The sequence below is a fragment of the Columba livia genome, chromosome 6 (genome assembly GCF_036013475.1).
Source record: "Columba livia isolate bColLiv1 breed racing homer chromosome 6, bColLiv1.pat.W.v2, whole genome shotgun sequence".
Classification (NCBI taxonomy): Eukaryota; Metazoa; Chordata; class Aves; order Columbiformes; family Columbidae; genus Columba; species Columba livia.
In genome coordinates this window covers 1,163,121-1,188,650 of record NC_088607.1, presented here as the reverse complement: position 1 = coordinate 1,188,650, position 25,530 = coordinate 1,163,121, and the positions used below count along the sequence as shown (strand labels likewise).

Below are 25,530 nucleotides of genomic sequence, written 5' to 3'. Positions count from 1 at the left end.
CTGATGGGGAAGGAACCGATCGGGGAGGGTCCTAACGGGGAAGGAACCGATCGGGGGGGGGCCTGACGGGGAAGGAACCGATCGGGGGGGGGTCCTGACGGGGAAGGAACCGATCGGGGGGGGGTCCTGACGGGGAAGGAACCGATCGGGGGGGGTCCTGACGGGGAAGGAACCGATCGGGGGGGGGGTCCTGACGGGGAAGGAACCGATCGGGGGGGGGCCTGACGGGGAAGGAACCGATCGGGGGGGGGGGGCCTGACGGGGAAGGAACCGATCGGGGGGGGGGGGGGGCCTGACGGGGAAGGAACCGATCGGGGGGGGGGGGGGGGGGGGGGCCTGACGGGGAAGGAACCGATCGGGGGGGGGGGGGGGGGGCCTGACGGGGAAGGAACCGATCGGGGGGGGGGGGGGGGCCTGACGGGGAAGGAACCGATCGGGGGGGGGGGGGGGGCCTGACGGGGAAGGAACCGATCGGGGGGGTGCGGGTCCTGACGGGGAAGGAACCGATCGGGGAGGGTCCTGACGGGGAAGGAACCGATCGGGGTGGGGGGGGGTCCTGACGGGGAAGGAACCGATCGGGGGGGGGTCCTGACGGGGAAGGAACCGATCGGGAAGGGTCCTGACGGGGAAGGAACCGATGGGGGGGGGGGGGGTCCTGACGGGGAAGGAACCGATCGGGGTGGGGGGGGTCCTGCTGGCAGCCGCGATTCCACCCACACGGCTTTGCTGCTCTGGAACGAGTGCTGAGCAGCTCTCGTGTCCTCCCAGAAAAGCTGGGGGAGGTCCCTGGGCTCATCACTGTCTTTTGTGGGTTTGTTTGGGGTCTGGTGGGAGTTTCTTGGTTGCTGGTTTTGTTTGCTTGGCTGAGGGTTTTATTAAGTCCTTCCTGGGTTCTTCATGGGTTCTGTTAGAGGAAACTCAATGTACTAACAGGCTGTAAGACCACGCGCGGGTTGGGGATGGACAGAGGAGCTGAACTGGATTCCCCAGTAACTTCATAAAGGAAAAAAAAAAACCAAATACAAACATTTCTATTTGACATGGCCAAACGTTTCAATAACAGTTTGCAAACCACAAGAGTTTAACGCTGCTCCTGAAGAATGATTTCCCTGCTGAGATAATGACACGATTAACTTTGTGGCCTGTCCTCTCCTAAGATCTCCCTTTAGAAACCCTTCCACATTTCTGGAGATGAGCCAGCAGACCTCAAAGTTTCTCAAGGGATGGGAAAGCAGCATTTCCAGCAAAAGCTGCCGCGGCCACCTGTCTCAGCAGGCCCGTGTGCCTGAACCGAGCAGTAGACACTAAACATCACAACACTTCAAATGTTTTAGTTACACTTATCTTTTAAAAACTTCCCAAAACGTCAGTGCTGTTTTTACAGTCCTCTGCAACCCCTCTGAATTTTGCTGTTGCTCTTACGGGGTTTTCTTATTTTACTTTATGCACGTCAGTTATTTTTCCTCTGGTACGAGCAGAAAAGGTGTCCCTGCCTGTGACCCAGAGCAATCCCGCTTCCAGACCGTCCTCTTTTCAATGCCAGCAGCCCAGTCCAGCTCACACCACACCCCCAAGGCCTTATTTTATTTCCACTGCACCTTACTCTGCATTATACACTTCAGAAAAGATAGAAAGTCTTGTAGTTATCAGTTTGGACAAACAAAGTCTTTTAAAAGGCTCGTTTTCATACTCTAGGAGTTTTACAAACACCCAAACGTTTAACCACAGCTGGTCCCCAAATCTTGGATTTTAGCAGCCAGGGCCAGTTTCTCTCCCTTCTCAGTCCATAATAAAGCTCAGACTCCCTGAGGTACATCAGAGGGAGCTCAAAGGGACAGGAGGAGATGGTGGCTTGATCCGGTGTGACAGCGGGAAGCACAGGGCGAGCACACGTGCTGCTCCTGCGAGAACACGCAGGCTCCTCTGGGAGCCCCATTGTTCCTTCTGATTACAAGTGAACTTACTGCCTTTGTTAGTCAAAAATCGATGGAAGAAATTAAAAGTTACACAATATATTGTTGCTTTTCTTCCCTCCTCTTTTCTTAGTTTTCTAACCTTTTTTACTTGTTTCCCAATTTTCCTCAGGAAGGTATCTGAAAGCACATCCTGGTATATCTTTGAGATGTGGCACATTGTTGGGAATTTTGAAGTTTTTCTTCTCTCATTAAATATTAAAAATGCAGCAGCTATTTTTGTTCTTTGGTACAATGACTGTTGACCAAAAAGTCATGGTAGTCAGCCACACAAATTCTCCTTTTTGGTGTCTGTCTTGATTGTTCTTCTTGCTAAGGTGCAAGTAGTTCAAGTTGCGCCAGGGGAGGTTGAGGTTGGATGTGGGAACAATTTCTTCCCCAAAGGGCTGTGGGGCATTGGAACAGGCTGCCCAGGGCAGTGCTGGAGTCACCAGCCCTGGAGGGCTGGACAGACGGACATGAGGTTCTTTGGGACATGGTTTGGTGCTGGACTGGGCAGTGTCAGGTTTATGGTTGAACTTAATGATCTTAAAGGTCTTTTCCAACTTAAATAACTCTACGATTCTATGGCAAATGTTTGTGCTTCCTAAACATAAAAGAAAACAGAACTCAAGCTTATGAGTTTTTGCTACGAAATAAGTAGCCCCCTCTGGCCCCGGCCAAGCACCCACACCCCTGTCTGCAGGTCTGCAACACCAAGAGGGGTTTGGGAACAACAAAAAGGAAGAGCATACATTTTAAAATAGAAAAGGTTTAAGTCCTCATAGTCATACTGTTCACTGGCTCAACAAGGTCAGCAATTAATCGCTGGAAAACAAACCCCTGAGTCCAGAGCGGGCCCTGCTCCACAAGCAGCTTCGCAAACAGCGAGCACTGCGTTTGCACAGGTCTAAGTGAAGTAGTTATTAGCAATAGGTTACTCTACATAGTTTCTCTTTTAGAGCCTGATTCGTTGCTATAAACAGGGAAAAAAACCTCACTGGATCTAAATGAGAACAACAATCAAAGAAAGCATTAACTTCATTCGTTAGTCACCCTACACAGTATAGGCTTGTGTTGGGATCTTCCCAGGAATAACTGCCAAATCATCAGATCCGATCAAACCGCCAGTCACAACAGATGACAACAAGGCTGTGCTGGGAGCAGGCGCCAGGCTGAGCTGGAGCTGGCTGTTAATCCCGCTCAAGCAGTGCCAGGATCCAGGCAAAGCCCAGCTTTGCGCAGGCAGCCAGCCCTGGGCACCGGCTGCTCCTCGGGCACACGGGGTGAGCATCCCTCCGCCCAGCACCTTCTGCATTAACTGACACAACACCAACGTTGCGCCTTCGTTGTTGAAGCCTCTTATGGTGTCAGAAAAAATGTTCACATTAAACCAGTTCTAATGGTAACACAACAAGTCTGCAAATTGAATTCTCCGTAAGAGTGGTGAGTTTTCTATTAGTCTCAAGAAACACATACACTTGAGACTGCTGCACCGAAGCACTATGAAAAACTTAATTTTATATAGCTTGTGGCTAAAAATTATCCAGCATCCATTGCAAATCTTGGCTTGTCTTAGAAACACACATTCATAGGTGGAATGCAAGAAATATCCTGAATTCGATAACTTTTGAAACGGCCTCTGGGAGCCCTGAGCTCCACTGCACTGAGCAGATGCGGTGCTGGAAGGGGAACGGTCCTGGTGTCCCCACGCTGGGGGATGGTCCCCAGTGTCCCCACACTTGGACATAGCTGTCCCTGCTCCCACACCACAGGAGCCTCTGCCACATCTGCTCAGCTCAATCAGCACCAGGGACTCAGCACCGACACTCAGTGCTGGATACGGCTGCTCTGCTCCCCAGCACCAAGGGGTTTCCTGACCGCAGATGCAATGCCAAATGACAATATTTGCAAAAGTTTAAGAAAAGTTTAGTAAACATTTGCTGTGACATTCCACAGGAATCAGAAGTGCCCGTTTCAGCCCATCCCTCACCTGTCACACAGACTTCGCTTGTGCAGTGAGTTGGAGCCAGATGAGCAAGGTGTGGGATCAGTCTCCTTGTTTCCTTCCTTTTAGCTTTCATTTTCCTCCTTAATCCAAACACGGCTTTCTGCAGTTATTAAAGTAGTTTTAATCCAATAAAACATAAGCAGCATGGATCAAAGAACATCCCAGAGGCACAATAGACAGAACGCTGCTCATGTAAAGTTCAGCAGTGGAAATGCAAAGTCTATTTACTGCATGAACAGAGAAGCCAAAGGTAGGAGAGATCTGTAAGAAGTGTCTGTCACTATTCCCTGTGCTGTAATGCCATCTATCCAATTAAAGTGCATTTGACTAATCACCAGTTAACATATTTCAATTAATCTAATTAACGTGTAATAACATTGCATCATGCAAAGATAACACTGTATATTGCTTTCAGATTGAATTCTAAATTACTGCAGAACATGTCCATTCCCAAAAGAAATAAAAATGAAAGCTGCTTTTCCCGCTTTCCTCTCTGGCACCTTCTAAGGGCAGACACAGACTCAAATTCTGGCAAAGTGAATTCATTAAGCGAAGGTGTGGGTACATCACCGGATCTTGGCTTGCCTTTCGCACCAGCCTCCTCCAAAGTCTGCTTCGGTCTGCTGGAAAGCACTTTAAAAAAAAATGAAGAAATAAAGATCACTTTCAAAACAACAATCTTGATAAAAGGGCAAGTAATGGCCCATAGTGCTTTGAAAGATATTTGCTTGTCAACATTGTGTTCTGTGTGAACACGACGATAAGAAATTGGCTGTGGCACAAGTCAGGTCCGGTGGAAAGAGTCGGGGAAAATCAAGTCAGAAGATGCAGGGATGGGGAAGGAGAGAAGCGGCACACAGAGGCGGGGCGGCCGCCGGGCGAGGCTGAGAGCGTTATTCTCTGTAATTCCCCTGGAATTTGCCCTGTTTTCATTATTCTTCACTCTGGCTGCCAAAACCCCTGCAGGTGCCTGCTGAGCTCCCCTGCCCCAGAGCTGCTCTCTGCCGTCCACTGGCCATTTGCAAGGCTTTGCACACCCCGTAGCAAAGGCAAGCTTCACACTTCCAGCCTTGTGTAACTCATTAGTAGTTTACTTTGTCCACTGATGAGATGCTCAGGCAAGTCCTAGAGCAAACACTGTGTGTGGTAGGTCCCAAACAGAGCGGAGGTGAAGATGATCACCTACAACAGCATCAGGCAGCTTTGGAGTATTTGGTCCATCTGCAGTTTCTCACCCATCTCATCAGAAACCCCAAACACCATCCAAGCAGCCCCTGCGGAGCTCTGGAGAACCGGCCGGTCCCTCACTGCTCTGCAGCTCTGCTGTTAAAGGATGGAACCAGTAGAAACGTCAGACTGGGATGTAGCTCTTTGAAAACAGTGAACCATGGTTGAACACCATCTTTATGATACTAATAAAAACTATGCATTATCTACCCTGAATAGAACCCATGCTTTCTAAATTTAAAATGTTAATTCTAAAGACAAATCCCCAACTCAGCCAAGTGAAACCTCCTTCTCTTTGGATTTCTTTCCTGGTCTACGTATGGTAACATTTCTGCTAAAAGTGTCCTTATCAGAGGTTACACTGCACCAGCTGGAAAGTAATCCCCATAAAAACCACATCAGAATTTTTCTTAGGATTCCAGTTAATGAAATGACAAATAAAATACCAGCATGATTTCCAACCTTTGAAAGTTCCCTTTCTGAAGGGTTCTTTTCAGTGCTAATTAATCAAATCAGTGATATTTTTCTAGGGTCAGTGATTCATTACTGCTGTACTAGTTGAAGCTGAAGAAGTCTGAAATATGAAAGTGAATAGATCATATTTCTTCCATAGATAGTCAAGCTGTGTTTGCAGGAAGCACAGACATTATCTCGAGACAAATATGTTCTGAATCACTGGGGTTTTTTCCCATCTCTTTCTCAATAGCAGTGCAGAATTAGGGAGATGAGGTTATATTATCAAGGGGCTTCCCATTGACAACCAACCAACGCTTGGCTGGCACAGACAAGCATCACCAGGTTCACCCTCTCCCTCTTCTAAACAACCCCCTAAGAGCCTGATCCAGCTGAATGTCACCACATTCCCAGCAAGGTTCATTTATTAATTCAGCCATCACCTTAATGAAGGACCAAAATCTGGGTTTGACTACAAGGCTGTGGCAGGTGTTGCTGAGTTCAAGGGCAGCACCAGCAGTCAGATTTCTGCACAGACAGAGCTGCCTCCCTCCCTCTTGGCATAGAGAACGCATTGAGAAATTAATGCAAAGAAAGCAACGTCAAAAGGAAACGTAAAGAAAGTAATGTTAAGAGAGAGCAGATCGATGAAAGATCATCAAGAAGATGGATAAGAAATGGAAAGAAGGACCAAAAAACCAAGGTGAAAGAAAAGATGGTTGCTCAAAACCAAGTGAGAACAGTAAAATGAAGAAGGAAAGAAAATAATGACAAGAAAGAGACAAAGAAGCTCAGTTAAGAGAAAAATACAGGTTTTAAAGCATCTTGCAAATGAATGTTTTTTTACATGATGAAAGCCAGGTGAGGCAGAAGTGGATCCTCACCAAACACTGAACGCTGAACACCAGCTGAATTTCTGTGCAGAAGAGGTGGAAGCAAAGGGAGCCCCAGAAAAGCTCAAAATCCCACAACTGAACTTGGGGTACGAGGGAAACCAACAGACACGACGGCAGCGACACATGGGATGTGACCTGTATATCCAGAATACCTTTGTAGGTAGATAACTTCCACACGCTATCCTGAAACCTTGTGCTTATCAACCGCGGACCAAACACCAACCAATTTAATTTATCATCATATTCCTAAGGAAACACACGCTGACATTAACCTAATGCAACCCAACATTTGAAGAATTTGTCTTCATCAAGAAAATAAAATACGCAGGTCTTTCAGATCCTCTGTTGGAAGAAAACCTTTCTATAGTCTCAGTGCCAATCTCAGTGCCTCAGAAACACAATTTAAGAACTGACATTATGAGTTATTGCAGGCTATTAGTTAAAAGAAAAAGAAACAAAAAACCCTCTAATGTCTGAGTTCAGAATAAAACTTACGTGCAGAAACTCCTACCTGCAGTCGCACAAACATCGTCTAAGGATTGTCAGGAAAGACAAAAGTTAGCTGCCTTGCAGGGACAGCAAATGCTGCTCAAACCTCCGGTTTTGACAATCTTTGACATTTCAGGTTTGGCAGAGACTACACAACATCACAGGTAACATTATAGATAATAAACACTGCTCTAACCAGTAATTTGCTGGAAATTATAGGGAAGGTTTATTATTACTTCACGCTGCTTTCAGTGTATTTGTTCAAAGCTACAGAAGAAAATATAATACTTTGGGTATTTCTCCACTTCAGGGCAGAATTAAGGGCTGGATTTTTCTTTTGACACTGAAAGGTCCAAAAATCGATGCATTTATTGGTACTACTGCTCCACAGAAAGTGGTTGAATACCTTTAACTAACGATGCCCATTTCCCACCTCATTCACATTCTGCTTTGCCCAATCAACCTAAACTAATCCCGTGGCCACCAGAGTACAGAGCTGGTGGGGAGAAGAAACATTTAAGTTGTTCAGCCCTTGGAATGATCAAATAAAAAGAAGCTCGAATTGTTAACATGTCATTTTTTGAGTAAATATTATGTCCTAAAGTATGGGAGAGGTTGTATTTGCCCACCAAATGGAGCAGAAGCTGTGCCTCAAGTGTGGGATGAAGACTGAGGTTCCTCTGGCAAACAGAATAAACCCAGGTTAAGAGAGAGGTTTGTAGAGCTCTGGGTTTGGTTTAAGCCCATTGTTCTAGGCTTCATACCAATGTTTGTACCTTCACTTTTGAGCTGGGCCAATGGAAATAGAGCAGTGGACGTGCGCAGCGATGTCCCCTGTGCTGAAGCCAAACGATGCTCTGTCACACTGCGTGGGACAGGACACACGTCCCCACATCTCACAGGGACCAAGACCACCAGCACAGCTCTGGATACCTGGTACCATTTCTTATTTTATAGGGAAATGTATGAATGAGGATTATGGACCAGACCTGCATTTCTTGCTCAGGAGAACACCTAAGAGACTTCAGCAGCATCTTACTACAAGCAACTGAAGAGCATGGCAGTCTGTCCTCGGTGATGCTGGACAGACAGCTTCCAAGGGAGATCTCTGCTAAGTGTTCTTTCTTTTTTCACAGTGATGGCTGAGAAATGTAACACAGCTTGTGTATGGATGAGGTGTTTTCTGTTCTTAAGCAATAAACCTTTAAAATCTGTATAAGAAACCAGATTAGCCAAGTGAAAATGGGAAGGGTTTTTTTCCCAGAAGGAAACACATGAAAAGACACTTTTAGTGGAGAAAAAAAAACTATTGGCAGTGCTAAAGGCCCTCAGAAACCCTCTCTGCGGTAGCCAGATTTGATAAGATTGTTAAATTAAAAACATAATGTATATATCCCCCCTGCTGTTGTAACGTTAATTCAAAGCCATAGAGCTGTTCCTCCTGATTGTACTTCTCCCAAAGACGCCTGTGAGCAGGTTTGCCTCCAGGCACCTACCTGCAAATATTCCGCACAGCCTCCTGTCCAGATACTATTAATATATTCCAAAGACACATAACTCCACAAGGCTCTGCTACACTCCTCAATAGTAATTAAAAGATTCAGAAACCTCCAGGACTACACCCACACATGATAACCACACGGCAACCTGCTGCTGATGAGCCCCTGATAATAGCCTAATTCATTTTCTATAAAAGAACAAAGCTGAATAATCACCTCCACAAACCAGCTCCAGTTTCATTCCTTCCCAACCTTCCCAGCCATGTGCTCCTGGTACAGGAAAAATGGCCAGAGCTTTGCTCAAAGGGTTTGTTTCGTACAGATTTTGTTGGAGCTGCCCCCCAGCATGTCACCACCTGCATGGCAAGAGCGAGGTGTCTCCAGCACCACCACCCCTCAAGATTAAGGATGGACAAGGGGCAGTGGGCACAAGTTACTCCTGGGGAAGACTCCGATGGGACACAAGAGGGAATTTTTTTCCTGATGAGAACAATCAGCCACTGGAATACCCCCAAGGGAAGTGGTGGGTTCCCCGACATCAGACATTTCTCCAATTCAGCTGGACAGGTGCTGGGCCAGCTTGGCTAGACTGTGCTTTGCCAGGAAAGCTTGGACCACAGGATCCTTGAGGTCCCGTCCAACCTGGGATTCTGTGAGTTTTTAGACAGGATACCAGTGAGACAGAATCATAGAAGCATTTTGGTTAGATGAGACCATCAAGATTGAGTCCAACCATAACCAAACTCTAGAACTAAGCCATGTCCCTAAGAACTTCATCTATACATCTTTTAAACACCTCCAGGAAAACAATCATAGAATCATTTTGGCTGGAAGTGACCCTTAAGATAGAGTCCAACCATAAACCTGCATTATTTTATGGAGAGGTGACTTGGAGAGTAACTTTCATCCAAGTGAAGATGGAAACAGGACGTTGGATGTGGTCAGATGTGTGATGCAAGGAAGCAGCCCAGAGCACGAGCAAACGCATCTATGCCCTGCAGCATCCCAGCCCCGCGGTACCCAGGGGCTCCTGCGCAGTGAGCGGGAGTCAGCGAGAAGCTGAGAGATGGGCTGCTGGAGTAAAGGAAAAGGTCAGCTCCAAATTAGCCCAAAGTGGAAAAAGAGAAACAAATTGAAATGTTAGGATAACTCATAAAACCTATTCTGTTTAATTTACAAATGGGCCTATTATCTACTTTGCAATCTCTGTAGCAATGGCAGAGAAAGGATAAGAGCGTCAGATGAGAATTATAGGGTAATGTTATTCATAAGCAAGCCTTATCTGTCTCCGTACAGCTTGCATATTTTTATAAACAGCTAAATTATTTAACCATTCACACTCTGGAAGCTGAGAGATCCATGTCTCAGCTCATTTCGCAGAGGAAACGGATTTACAGGTGCTGTACAACTGACTTTAATTAGCCTGAGGTTTCCAGCTTGGCAGGTTGGATGGACCCCACGAGAGCGAGTTGGGTTGCGTGACACAGAGCCCAGACACGACACTGGAAACCACTGGTGGCGGGTGACAAGGGGAACCGGCTGACAAAGCACCAGTTCTGATCTGTGCTCGCTCAAGGAAAACCCTCTCCCACCCCTGCATTAGACAACACAAACAAAACCAGGGCGTTTGCTTCCTTATTCCCTCCTCCACACATAGATCGCATTCTTCATTTTAAAGAAAAAAAGGGGTGAACATCAGCAATTATGAAGAAATTCCTATAATCAGGCATAACAGCAGCTTTAAAAGCTTTAAATACAAAGAGTCTAGTTTTTTAATATGCTTTAAATTGCAGGATAAATTAGGCCACTGCCATTATGACTTTATTGTCTACTTTAAAATTTTGCATCATTTAAAGTAGTAATTTATTTTTTACTGAGAGCTTCCAAAAAGTCAGGCTGAGAGTGGTTTCTAGGGAATAAATCATCTAACTGCTCTAAACATTTTCTTTAAAATTGCCTTTTCCCCACAGTTTTAGTTTGAAGGAAGCAGTTTAAGGAATTTTTCACTGCACTTTCAGTGATTAATAATTAAGCTCACATGGTCTGGCTATTTTTGTGATTTCCAAAGGCAAATCTTCATCTCGCCTCTCTGATGCTCACCGACAGAAATGAGTAGCCTGCATTGCAAAATAAGAGAACAATGGGAAAACAATGTGTTATTAAGATGATATTGATTTGTTTTAAATTAGACAGTTACTCTGAAGACGTTGGTGGATTGATTTCCTCCTTTTCTTTGGATGCGAGTTCTTTGCTCACCAGGGAACACACAGGGAGAGCAGATACCTCTTGGCATGCTATATATGCTGCCTTCACATGATATTCTCAAATAAATTAGTGACTAATTAATAGGTGGTTAACTAACCATGCAGATCATGTGTATTTGGGGCCCTTCTCCTGCCCCCCCACCAGGTTTGTTGAGTCCTGAAGCTTTGCAGAAATAGCGGTGAATGGCACCTGTCACCAAGATCACAGGTCTGAGCCAAAGGGACCCTGGAGTAGATTCATAATGCAAGGGCACAGCAGAGAAAGCTTGCATTTATTCCGTTTATTACTTACCTAAGCTGGATTTGGTTCACCTTTGCAAGCTTTTTGTTATTAAAAATCAGGTGGCAGAACTTCGTACCCTGAGCTAAGCAGCACGCTCACACAGAATGTGCCCAGGAAAATAGGGCTTTTAAACAAAACAGGGAATATCATCCTCATTTTATAACATAAGGAACTGAGGCAGGTTGAAAGTCCTGACCAGGGTAATGTAGGCAATTTCAGATCTAAAGCCTTAACTCAGGCATCCTTAGCCCTTGTTTTATCAAGATACTCCATCATCTCTTGCTTCTGTTCTTCACTGCACACCAGCGTTTCAGTCTCTTTCATGCTTAGCAACGGGCCATAACCATTGCAATCTAACATAAATCCATCTAACATTTCAATAGAGACAATGAGAAGAGAGATAAGAAGCAAAAACTAAAGGTTCTTTGCAACACATTAATAAATGAAGGAATAAAAGTGTGTGACAGAAAACTCTCTGAAAGAACATCCAATAACTGGCAATATTTACAAGAGATACATCACTAATGGTTCATTTAACTTTGCAATATCTTAAATTCACTCATTTTGTGAAACTGGAATTATTCATATGACAGTTTGTTATGAGAGCAGATTAATATTCATTGGACAGTTGGCAGAAGATGTGCATTTAAAGCCTCCGAATTGTTTTGCAAAAGAAAAAAGAAGCCATCATTTAGTGAATTTTGGACAGAGAACTGATTGCAATCAGTATTATCCAGAAGTTCATTAGACACTGAAACACCCTGGGTAGAAAGGCATCATTTAAGTTAATGACTACCTGGTTGTCAGGCAGAGAACAGCTTGCTGAGTTCAGTGCTTTATAGTCTTGGCTTGCACATTACTTCGCTCTGAAAAGCGAGGATTTAGAAATGTGCTCATACTGCTAGTACAATATGGCTTATGAGAAGCAATATTTTTGGTTTACATAAACTTTGATATAGCAAATTCCTGAAATATTTGAGAAATAGTGCTTTCCAGACTTACAGCAACAGAGCTCAGACGTGCCAGGCTCTCAGAAACGCCCCTGCTCGCCTGCCTTTGGGGATGACTAGAATATATCACATTTACTAGCGAGGCATTGGTTTCCATAGCACTTCTACAAGTTCAACCTTGACTTTGCTTTGTTTCTCCATTCACTTAAGCCACTGGCAAGTCAACACAGCAAAAGCCACCAGGAAAGTTCTGGCACAGGGCCACCCAAACCAGCCACAGGGCTGGTGCGCTCAGGACCACCATGGACACCAGTAAAGCCTTTAGTTATTTGACTTGCATCAAGCTACCCAAGCAAACATCAGCAGAACAGTTGTCTGCAGCTAAAAATAGGCACAAATCCCCCTTCCCAACACCTGTACAGCTCTACAGATCATTTTTCTCACCTAAAACAGCAGACTAGCAGTTTTTAAAAACTCAGCATTTATCCATCAATATATGTTATTGAGTTGTCTATTAGTATAGATGAATAATGCATAATAAGTGATACTTCTACCTATGCACAGCTCCGGTTGATCGTGGTAACCACACATAGAATGGAAGAGTAACGGTGTCAGTGCCTGCCCCAGTTGGTGGGGAGGAGCATCCCTGGTGCCCGTGTCGGCCGTCAGGACGGGGACTGCAGGCAGAGCAGAGATAAACCTGTCAACACAAAAAGGAACTGCAGCAATGCTCTCGTTGTGAGACAGCGGGGAGTGAGGAAAACACGTCTTGGATCCATAAAACAAAACATCTATGGTTCTAGAACTTATCCAATTCAGAAATCTCCAAGATTGCCTCACACGTGCCAGTGACTACCGCTATCTGTTGTTATTAATGGGCTCTTCTCTCAAGACTTCCACTTATTCATGCACTTCTTTTTCAGCTCGACAGCACCATGACGCTACTAAATGAGCATTTTATTTTCTTTGGGCTTGCCCCACAATGCAGACAGAACATCACCTGGCAAACAGAGCAAGCACACAGCATGAACGCCTTCGTTACAACCTGTAGAAGGAGTTTTCACCATTAAATCCACTGTTCCCCTAAGTACAAGTCTCACTAAAGCTCAGCTTTAGGTGTCTCATCGGCAATGCCTTTAATGCAGTGTTTCACAGTTGGCTGCATAAATCACACAGCGTAAAATTACCTGATAGCACATAATTAATGATGGCAGCTGCAAATGAATGCATCCTGCATCATGATACAAGGCTGCACTGCAGAAAAATGGAATTTGATTGTGGCATCACCAGAAAAAAGTGGTTGGTACTACACCAACCATGGCTGCACTTCGTCGGTAGGAGCAGACAGTGCGACAGAAACTCAGATCAAAATAAAATTAAACACCCGCTGCAGAGTATCTGATTTCTTGCAGTTCTAACAACACAGAAGCGTTAAATACATGAGCTTTGGATTTTTTTTCCCCACCAGCATCACTTGCAACCCACAGCCTAACCACACGCATAATGCTATTCCATGGGAATCCTTGAAACCACACAACTTAATATATGTATATGCAAAATCAACATGCATTTGAATTTCCTAATGAGAACAGAGCTGTCCTAATAAGCCTATTTTTGGTCTAGGTATTTATAGCTATCCCATACGAAATTAAAAAGAAGTTACAGTTTATAAATTCATCCAGTATTTGCATAAAATATGTGGCTAGAGCTGACATTACTGAGTTCATAATATCATCGTACCTAAAAAAACCCATTTCACCAGCTAAGAAAAGGGAAATGGCAGCTATTCCATGGCCAAAATTCCCACAGTGCCTCCCCAAATGTGAGGAGGGGTTATCGTCACCATTTCCACCTGCAGACCCTCTTGCATGCTGGTGCACATCAGCACAGCAGAGACTCCCTCCCAATGCTCTGCCTTCTCATCAAGCGGAGATGCAGAAGCACATCTAAGCAGATACAAGGGGTATAATCTGTGCAAGATCATTTCAGAGAGGAGTGACAGGCACAGGCAAACTGCACATATCGTTGAAAAATAAGGTCTTTTCTTTGCCAGTCATGAGGAAGGTATGATGCCACCCTGCTACTGCACTTAAACCAGGTTATTTCTAGTCACATCACCACTTCAGCCTGCACATGACACAGGGGTGAGGAGCAGAGACCTGCAGGAGGAGTCAGCTGGGGCAGGATGATGATGATGATGATGATGAGAACCCCCCATAACCCAAACAGCAACCATAGGATCATTTTGGTTGGAAGACACCCTCAGGATCATCGAGCCAAACCATAACCTAAATCTAGCACTAAACCACATCCCCAAGAACCTCATCTATACATCTTTTGATGAAGGGGTCCACAAGAGCCACCCCCAGCCCAGCAGGTGCCTGTGAAGGGCACTGCCAGTCCCCCCGTATCCCAGAGTCACTCACCAGAGCAGCAGAGCAGAATCCCCCCAGCACCTTGCAACCAGACCCTGCCCTCCCCAGGCTTCTTATTCCCCTGCTGTGGCTGGTTTTGCTCAGGTGTGGGATTGCTCCCAGCTGTGGGAAGTGAATCAGCCCCCCCCGCCCTTACCCACCTGCTTTCCATGGGGGCAACAGGCAGAACCTGCCCCCCCGAACCTGAGGCTGCTTTACCCCAAAACCTTTGTTGTTTATTGCATCAGGCAAAGGGCTGTTGACAACAGGCGGGACATGAGGAGGAAATTGTTGCCCCTGAGGGTGGTGAGAGCCTGGCCCGGGTACCCAGAGGGTGGTAGATGAACCATCCCTGGAGACATCCCAGGCCAGGCTGGACGGGGCTCTGAGCAACCTGAGCTGGTGAAGATGTCCCTGCTCATGGCAGGGGGGAACTGGGGGAGCTGGGAAGGTCCCTCCAACCCAAACTATTAATATTCTACGGCCAGAGCTGCAGAAGTGCTGCCCAGGTCTTCTCCTGGCCCCCATCTCCTGCCGTAGGGCTCAGACGTGGCTATGTGAGCGGTAGCAAAGGCTCCCGGGTGTGCTCTGCACATTGCACATTCTCGCCCTCTCAGCACAAAGCTGGTGAAAATGGGTGTTTTTCTAACACATCGAAAACTGTTTGGGAGACACACTGAGATTACACACATGACCTTAATATTTCCCACTTAAGGAGCAACATCATTTTCTGCATTCCCAGGCTGTTCTGGCAACATGATGAGAAAGAAAGGTGCCAATTTGCTGGATAACACCAATGTGTATCTGCAGAAAGAAAGGAAAAAGAAGGAAAATCAGCTTTTTGTGCTTGTTCACTGCAGTGCTGGTCTGTATAGGAGCAACGGTGCTAGGCACAGGAGATGTTACTCTTGCCTAAGTTCAAGAGAAGCTGAATTTACCTGTCTGGGTGTTTCACACCCCCAAAACCTGCCATAATTGTGTTGTGTTGGGGAGAGATGAGAAAATAAAAGACTAGAGTTGGAGTGCACGTCAGCCAAAGGGCTCGTGGAGGAAACCATCGAAATACCTACATTCCCATTTCTTTATGTGTGATCACACTTTGCATCGCATAAGTCGCATTACAGCTTGTGCATGGCTTTGAAGCAGAACTAACACTACATGTGCTTTCACATTACACTATATTTTTAATATTTGCCATTTCATCTGTTTTCCTTTGATTCTGATTTTATCTGTTTGTTTAAAAGCTGTGAGAGAATTGGATTTCTCTCCCCTCAGCCCCAATCAGGTCTGAGTTGTTTGCATTCCCATTTCTTATCTCCCATCTTCTTCTTTCCCACCCTTACAATCTCCCTAACTTTAAATCTACAAAACTCCACAAAATTGCCCTGCATAAAAATTGACTCAGGTTTCTGCAGGAGCGCAGCGAGCTTAACTACCTAGCCATTATTAACTTTAATAGATGACATGTCTCAATCCCTTAAGCTTTCTGCTTTGTCTTAATTATCCAGGAACACTGTTAGCACCAAGAGCCGGGGCTCAGCATTGAGGTTTGTTGTGCTAAAGGCTGCACATAAACACGTTTGCAGCACAAGCATCCTTCATCCCCGGTGCTGGGGACCACAGGGAGCCAGGGCTGTCCCGCAGCTCCTCTCCATCCCCGGAGCAGATGCTGAGGGGCCACAGGGAGCCAGGGCTGTCCTGCAGCTCCTCTCCATCCCCGGAGCAGATGCCACTGGTGGGACCGGGGGCTGGGGGTGAAACTGAGCCCCAGACATGCACAGAAACAGGCACAGAAACCCCTCGTGCAGCATTTGGCAAAGACCCGTCTGTGTACCAGGGGAAACCGCGTTTTCCAGTTCCACTCAAAGAGAGGTGACAAAGAGGAGTGCAAAACCAACAGGTAATTGGGTCAGACTTTTCCACCAAGGAAATTCGCATGCCCTGGGGCATAATGTGGCCTCTGCTGTGGCTGAAAATATCCATCCGTTTGCTGCTAAACCCCACACTAGCTGTGCAAACAAATACGAAAGTGTTATGCTGACGGCTGGATCAAAATGCAGTGAAGTGGCCTGAAGAAAATAACTGAAATCCTGCAAATGCGACCTTTCCCAAAGTGTTTTCCTCTTGGTGTTTCAGCACTGGGGAGAAACCAGAAATGGCAGATGGAGAGGGGGCAGAGGGAGGGTCTGATCCAAAACAACCTCTAACTCCATTTATTTGCTAACATGCAGACTGACGTCCCTCTGTTCCTGGGGTCAGTGTATAAGGACAGTGCCCAAATTCAACACCTGCTGGGACGGGGCCTCAGGAAAGCCCCGGTGGTGCTGGACACAGCTCTTTTCCACAGCACAGCATTGCTCTGTAATTCTGGAGTGGTTACACGCAGCAAAAATGAGAAAGAAAGAGGTTGTTTGGACATGAGCTATTTGGGCATCACCACAGTTGCCCATGGCATTGAAATGGGGAGATGGGTTTTCCTCATGGAAATTGTTCTGCCTTACCCACAGATCAGCGGAAGGACCTTAATTGCTTGAGCTCAGGAATGGATAGAGCAAAAAAACCCCAAAACCCAACTAATTTTCTGTTCGGAACAGATTTTTTAAGTGGCAAAGTAATTGTTCCTTATATAGTTTCTCTTGTACGCAGTCTGACAGCTGTCGGCATCCAGGAGGCTGTGAAATGCCGCAGGCACTGGTCGTGAGTCTGGCTTGTAGTGACACTGGCCACTGGCTTGGGGCACAGCGTGACACCGCTCTGTGATCCTGGGTGCTGGAGTTTGGGTTGGTTTTTTAAATAATTTTAAGTTACTTGGATGTTTGCTTGTTTTTGTGATTTTAACAAGCTACACATTTCTTTCAAACTGATACAAGAACAGCTCTCAGTACCCCAGCAGTAGGCTGATACACTCGCGATTGACTGAGTGACAACATTTAAGCCATTTATTCCATGGTATCATTAACCCTGGAGACCCAACCTGTGCCAGCACACCGAACCTCCTGAGCTGTCACTCCCATCTCCTTCCCTCCCAGTCCCCATCACCTCCGCACAGGGATTATCTCCTTCATCCTGGGCCACTGCTCAAATTTCCCATGCTTTAAGCCTAGCAAAGACAGGGTTTAACAGCAACAAAAAAAAGGCAGGAGAGCGAAGAAGAGCCTGGTGGAGCTGAAAGCGCCCAGAAGGAGGGGATGGCTGGGAGCAACATTTTGAGTAAGACGTTTGCAGAAACCTGCCTCTCTGGTCGGGTGTTTTACAGGTTGACTGGTGCCCCCCAGAAGAAGGGTTTCCTTTGGGGAAGATGAAGCCAGGTGAGAAGAAAGCAAATTGGGAGGGCTGGCAGGCAAACAGATGAGATTTCCCTGGGAAACAGCGATTACCTCTGTAATCGCTGTCTGCATGGATGTGCTTATTTCACGTGAAAGCCAAACTCCAAATGTGCCGCCCCGGTGGTGTTCACGCTCCTGCCTTCAGCTCCGGCTTCCACCCACGTGGAACATGAGCAGAGCTGCAGGAGAGGGGGAAACACAAAGGCTGAGATGCTGCAGAACCCATCAGCACCACAGAGGGAGGAGAAAAACAGTTAGGGAGGTAAAGCACTGACTAACCCACCTCGGCAGTATTTGCATCAGAAGTATTCTATTTATCCTAACGTGGGGCAAGGAGGGATATCGGCTGCCTGCAGCAACCTGCTGCGCTCCAGGGCCAGCGGAGGAGCTCACCCCCGAGAGCACCGAGTCCCGGAGCTCCGCAGCTCAGCCGCTACAGCAGCCTTTTAACAAATACGGGGGCTCTCGCGATGGACCGAAGCTGCAGAATCAATCACCGCAGGCTGGTGAAAGCCTGGCTGGGCCAGCAGTGCCACCTCTAGCGGCAGCGCCAGCTTCTCCCAACCACCCACCCTCCTTCATTCTGTCCCATCGCTCACAAGTCAGAAGATCGTTTTCATTACATTTTTCTCTTTTACTAAATTTTCGCCAATTTTTTCTCTTTTACAAAACAAAATCAGTAGCTTTAATCTGAATTTTGCACACAAGCAGTAAACCAAATTACTCCCCATTGTTGCAAGCAGAGCTGCCACCTTCTGGGTTGTTTTCTTTCCTGCCCTCCCACCATTTAGTAGCCCCATCCCTGTATATTTCTGCAAAATGAATAATTTCTATGAAAATGCATTTCCTCTAGGAAATACTTTGGCTTTATGTTTTCTGGTTTTGTACTGCAATGAATATGCTCACTGCAGAGTTATTGTTTCCCTTTTAATTCTCAAAAGGGAGAAAAACAGTTAAGGATTTGTAAAGTCTTAGTCTGTGTTTTCAGAAGTGGAAAATAAATGGAGTGAGTTTCATTTCAGGAGGGTTTTTTTCAGACACTCCCTGGAGCAAAGTTTTGAAGCAGCAGCAGAGTCAGGTTGTATCAAGCAGGAACAGCATCATACACAGATATCTCTCTATCTATATATATCTCTCTTATGTTTCAACATTTCAAATCATCTCAGCAAAAGTCCTCTGAATTTTATATGTTGCATTAATTTCAACTCAAGTACATGCATTCTGGCCAGTTTGCTGAGTCAGTCGTCTGTATATCTTTTCTACTTTTATCATTGTTCCTTTATGGTTTCACAAAAATTGAGTCTTGTTATAATTCAGCCCCCCTGACTGATACCGTGCAATTTGGCACAGAGTCCTTCTTTATAGTTCTCTCCAAATCCACCTCTTCCTACAAATGGGTGTCTTTCATTAGGGTTGACATTAATATTGAATGAACTAACAGCTGCTTCTCGCTAATGAGCCGGAGCAAAAGAAATCTCTGTCGGTGGCGGTGGCTCCGGCTTGGCCGCGTTCCTGCCGAAATCTCTGCGAAGGAATCTGGCTGGCGAGAGGCAAAGCTCTGAAGCGTTTTTGGCTTCCTCTGGAGCTGCGACATCATTTCATGCCCTGACACTATGTTCCTGGGTGGGAAAAGCAGGAATTCATGTTCGCTTCGTGTACAACACTGCAGTAAATGTTACTATAACTGGAGTACTACATTTCTATATGATCATGGCATAAGCATCCCAGTGCATGAACCTCTCTTAAATATTCTCCCCATACTCCTGTGTGCAATGTTATAGCACAACGAAGAACCAGCAGATGAAGAAACAGAATCATTCATATATTAGAGAAAACCCTTCCTGTATGGACCTGAGCAGAAAGTTCATCCATGTGGCCTCTGACCACGGCCAGGGACCCTGGAGAACCCCAAATTCTGCCCCCAGCCCCATGAGGAACCCGGCAGGGTGCAACCCAACCTGGAGGCACCTGTGGATAACAATGAGCTGAGGGACTGCACAAGGTTTATTTGACGTTTAAGCCCCACTGAGGTGGGCATCCAGAGTCTGCTGCCCCCGGTTAAGCACAGGCTTAGTCTGCCCTGCTGCTGGTTGACATCTTTAGTGCTCTGTGTCAAAACCCCACTTGCTCTCCTTGGAATGTCATGTTCAGGAGGATGAGGGGACATTTAATGTGACAGTAACCCCAGAAGGTCACAGGGAGATCAAAGACGTGGAATTATTAAACAGCTCAGGATAATCTACCATGTATAAAGGTGGAGATAAGTATAATTAATTAACATAAAATAGCAATTCTAATTCTGTGTATTTATGTGTATACATACGATGCATACACACAGGGTTTTACTGTGGGTGATGGGTTTTTTGGTCTGTGTTTGTTTTTCCCAGACGATACATGTGGAGAATCACCCCATTGCTGAGCTTTTAGTCCAGTCGAACCACCAGCGTGGAGACTTGACCACCGAATGAAGCACCGACATCTCCCCCGGGGTCTTTACCTTCCTCTGCCTTTCTGAACCAGTTTTCTTGACTAGAGGTGCGTAGCGTTTTAATAACCTCATTCAGATAAACCGTGTGCGTATGAAGTTCTCTCCAACTGAGACTGGAGGGATTTTCCTTCAAAATCTTCGTTACCAGCAGCACCACGTTACAATATGACTTTATATTAGAGGACAGGTTGAAGGTGAAGGTTCTAGTTAACCAGGCTTACATGGACATCTGAACCTGAACCCAGACGAAACACTGACGTGAAGATTTTAAATAAATGAAGGTTATAAGGAGGGTCTCCCTGTTGAGAGCATTCAGCTGGACTTGAGCTGGACTTGTGGTACATCCAAAGTCATCTGAAATCAAATCGTGGGCTGAGGACCAGGAGCCCGGGTGGAGCTGAGCAGAGCGTGGCCGCGGGGCAGGCTCAGCACCATGGAGCAGCGCATCCTGACACGGAGCTGGGAGTGTGAGACAAACCCAGTCAGCGCTTCCTTCTTCAAAGGCAAAACTGCAAAGTTTCTGACAAGTTCAGTGTTTTTTGCAGCATTACAATTTTCCTTTAACTAGAGAAACGTTTCCCCAGGAACATTTTCCTGTCTAACACAAACTAAAGATGTCAAGTGAAGCTTAGAATATTTCTTCTGGAGCACAGTGGTTTAATTTCTGACTCATTTCCAAGACTTACATTGACTATTCAACAACTAAGATACAGGGCTTAAATTTATTTTTGCTTAAAATCTATTAGTCAACATTACTTGACAAGAGATTCCAAGGAGGAGTTTTTTGGCAGCAGTGGAAGAGTTTGGTGAAATATGTTTTTTGACGATAAACCGAATTATAAATTAGAACGACTTAGTCATGGTGTTGCAAAAGATCTTTGAAACCTTGTCTGGTTTAGAATCCAGAAGTTTATAACATTTGTCAGATAACTTTGAAATGCAAAGTATAGCAGGTTTTATTTCTCCATTTTCATGAAACAAAGCATCATAGTCTCAGTTTTTCGTATTTAAATACCATGGGGCAATGTGAGCGGGTGCACTCTGAATGCGAAGTAGGGAAACACTTAGATTAGAACAATTAGTGCAAAAAACATCTGCATCTCTTGTTAACCGTAGGGACCGTCTAGCAAATGTCTTGTGTTTGTGTTTCTTTGTTTATTTGTTTTTGGGGTTTTTTTTACAGTTAATTGGAATTCATTCCAATAACTTTGCTTCAGAGTAAATGTTAAAGACATTTCTGAGCTTTTTATTTTCCTGTTTACCTAGACAGATTCCATCTGGTTTAGGCTATTCTGAACAACAGCTATTTGCAGTAAGACTGGACTTTAAGAGAAATCCTTGCTAGGAGAAGCTTAGAGACATGAGCTGTCCTTAAAGCCAAGCTTGCCTGATCCTAGGTCACTGCTACCACTCAGGCTACACCCTTATGTCACGTGAGGACATTTCCATTTTGAGACCACGTGAGCACATTTGTTAGGGAAAAAGAACTTGGAAGCTCATCCACATCGAAGATGTGTTTATAATAGAGGATTAACAATGTTTGAGACAGACAATAACACACATGGACATCCCCCCCGCATCCCCCCCAGAAACTGTCTGACTGAAATGCCAGAAACATTTAAAAGTCCCGTAGGTTGGAGACACTTTAGGTATTTTAATTGTAAATGCAGATGTAAGGAGCAAATGGGCAGAAAGGCCCTTGGGGTGGTTACAGTGTGTAAAGGATTGTGACGAAACCTCTTCCAGCTGCTTCAGAGAGACCCTGGCAGCTCCAACAGTCCCCAATGGTTTCTCACAGGGACCTAAATTAGTCATCAGCACAGAGAACTAGACAAAATCGAACGTAGCGCTACTCGATGATCACACTTACAAAGGCTATTAAGGCAGTGCCACTTACAACAATAAAATACAAACGTTAATTAGCTTCCCATAGAGATGTAAGACGAAGAGGTCCCTTCTCCCAGGTGGCACTTCAGCGTAACCGCTTCATGGCGGTGACCACCTTGTCCTCTCCAGGCTTTGGGAAGCACAGAGAACCGTGTGCATGGGAGTGTGGGGCTGGAGGAGTCGCTGGGGATGTGGCCCTGGTGCCTTCTCCCCAGGTGTCTCCAGTGGGGGACCCTCCCGGTGACCCCACAGTGCAGCCATGCTGGACAAGCCGAGCAGCTTTGGTGCAGCCTCTGCAGCACATGGAACATCAGGACTGCACTGGGACAGGTCCCTGCTGAGGATGGACCCCACATCTGCTGCTGCTGCAAACCAGCCGCCCCGTTTGGCCCCGCACATCCATCCGCAGCCCCAGTGCTGGTGAGGGTGTCCTGGTTTTGTTAAAAACAAGTTTCTCTTTTAGTGAATTTCCCTGTCAGCTAAAGTGTTCTTACTAACTGTGCTTTCCTGAAAGCCAGACACATTTTGGTAGCCATAGCAATGGTATGCAAGGTTGCTGGACTGATAAGGATGGATGTACATCCCGCGAGAGGGGCAACAAGTAGTGACTGAAACTGACCAACTGACTATACCATGCCATTCACGTGATACTTTATATAAAAGTGGGAGATCACAAGGATCTCACCCTTTTCCCTATGGTCAGCATTAGGAGAGGACCTTGCAAGTCATCCCTGCGAACTGAGGCCAGTGACAGACGGAATCCAGTTCCAGTTAGCTGCAGAGTCCAGTCCAGGACTTCGGGTGCTGGCCCCACATCTGCCAGAGCAGCTGCCGGGATTTTCAAGATTGGTTTTTTATATTTTGTATTATTTTCTCTATTTTTATTAGTAGCATTAGTAAACATTTTCAGTCTTTCCAACTCTCTTCTCTTTGTCCTTCTTTCCCTCCCAATTGCCTGTCCTTAGTGAGAAGGGGGAAGAGGGGGTTAACAATACATCTGCCATGGTTTTATTGTCACCCCACATTCAAACCTTGACAGAGGGTTAAGTGGCGCTGCAGACAGCAGTGAGTGCTGGTGAACGAGCCCCCGAGCCTGCTGCTCCTCTGCCTCCCAACGTCAGGACAGATCAGCCCATCGTGTCTGCTCGAGGGGCAAGCCAGAGGTCTGGGTAGCAAAGACAGAGCTTTGTGTTTTTAATCCCTCCAGTATAACGTGCTTTCAGAAATCATACCTATACAGTAATTCTGAATGTCGCACCTGAAGGAAAACAGAGCAAGGGAAAGATCAAAGAAAGTATCACAGTTACTTTCTGCATCCTTGGTAAAGTGGTGTGCCCCCATGCCCTGAAGAATGTCCTCAGTGGCGTCAACCCCCTTCATGTCCCCGGAAAGGTTAAGAGAAAAAAAGAGAACACCAAAGCAAAAAAATCGTAGTCTCCTGTCAACTGTCCACTGCCTGCAGTTTACCCTGTGTTGGTAATAACAATATTAAAAGCACTTCCCTGGGTAATGTCCCATAGGAGCTGTATCAAGATGACCTTATTTCAGCAGGTCCCAGCACAGCTCTCAGCTGGTGGGGTTCCCGACCTCCCGACCCACACCAGAGCATCCCCTGGTGCCTCCGCTCCCGCCACCCCACACACCCCCGGCACCTCCTTTCCCACCGCGCTCACAATGAAGATGCACTTTCAGTAATCATTTCCCATTATTGTCACTAGGATGCAAGCCTGCAATATCCCTGGGATTGCAATCTCAATAATGGCCAAAATATGCCATCCGCAGCTTTCCATCAAAGAGCACAAAGCGTTTATATGTACCTGTGCTTACAAAAAGTGCTGAAAAGTGACAAAATATTAGTTCTAATTCCTTTCAGAATGACACATTATTACAAGGTATTAGCTGAGGTTTCCATTTTTTCTAGTGTTTCTGATTTAGGAAACCAATGTAAAGATTTCTAGGCACTGCATATGAATAATTTAGCACTCGCTCAATTCATCTTTGAAAGACTTCCCTATTTTACCAGGATCAAGCAAATGCTGACACTACCTTGACACACCACATCACAAAAGTAAATGAGGAAATTTATAGTTAAAAGACAGATTAATGCCCAATAAATTTCGAAATATGGATCAGTAGGTCTGAGAGCTGCGAACCCCAAGCATGTACGAGATGCAAACTTTTCATGACTGATCGGTTGAGAGGCTATATTACAAGGTTGGGAATATCCTATTACTGCTGATTTAGGCTGAGAATCCAATGGAAACTGCTTAACACCAGGTACTTTAGAAATCAGAAGATGACATTTTGAGTTAAAATAAAGATTTAGAGCCCACATTTACTTTCCTATCTCTGCAAGTGTTGACATTTATGAATCAGGATTTTGAAATGCGAGTGTATGGTTTGGAAGAGGGCATGGCAAAGGAGGACCTTGCAGTCAAGGAGAAGCCATAAAGTCAAGAGCAAGAATGGAGACGTTCAGTCATAGGGCAGAGTTTTAAGAGAAATGAGGATAGGAAGGGAACTCACAGGCATTCCGTGTGAGCCACATTCACTGGCAGCGGCAGGATCACTGACATTGAGAGAGGCAAATCCGAGCTGGCAAATCACCTTTTTTGTTGCAGCAAAACTCTTCTGTTGTGGTGATTCAACAGTTCCCGGTGAAACTCTCTTCACTGAAAGCCTTCAGAATAGATTTAGTGTTCTGTCATTAGAGGGCTCTGATTCAGTGGCAGAGGATGCATTTGAAACATCACCTTGGATTTGCACCTGGTTGTTGCTGCTTGAACTCCGAGGTACCCGAGGTTCGCAGGAAATCTGCCTCGGGAGAGGTCTGGGAGTGCAGCTGTGTCAGTAAACAAGCGAACCCAGCTGCTTCCCAAGGCAGCAAGTCTAACAGCCCTTTAAATCCACCAGTGCTTCTTACCTGTTATTAATTTTACAATAGGAGGAAATGTAGAATTAAACCCCTTGCTTTAAGATTAATGCTTGTGAGCTCAGTGCTAAGTATTATTTACCCATAAATAAAATTATACTGTAGTCACTGAGTCTACACTGGCTCCACATTACTGCTTCCCCTGCAGCCGAGATGTAATTCTGCAGAAGCACTCCCACAATGGGATGGCTGCCTGCTCCTTCCAGATGCTTCCTGGGAACTAGCCAGAGATATTTCACTGAAAGAATTGAGCAGAATTAGTTGTGACTTCTTATTATTTCATAGAAAAACATAGGAACAGGTTGGGGTATGTTTTTGAGAGAAGGGTGTCCTGTCTGTCCTGCTAGGACACTGAAAACACAGATTCTTTCAATGTAAGCACATATATCTTTATCCTTTGATGTCTTGAAGCCACCAACCCAAGGCTCCAAACCCCACACAACTCCCTTTGTAGGACTG

At 45.7% G+C, this 25,530-nt stretch overlaps 1 long non-coding RNA gene across 1 annotated transcript; it reads right to left on the bottom strand.

Moving 5' to 3' along the window:
- Nucleotides 1-3,595: 3,595 nt before the first annotated feature.
- Nucleotides 3,596-14,500, bottom strand: LOC135579845 (uncharacterized). Its single transcript, XR_010473662.1, has 4 exons — nt 14,451-14,500; nt 12,579-12,701; nt 10,566-10,644; nt 3,596-4,596 (listed from the first exon to the last, which is right to left on the bottom strand). It is a non-coding gene; the product is annotated as an uncharacterized LOC135579845 (long non-coding RNA).
- Between the last annotated feature and the right edge of the window lie 11,030 nt (nt 14,501-25,530).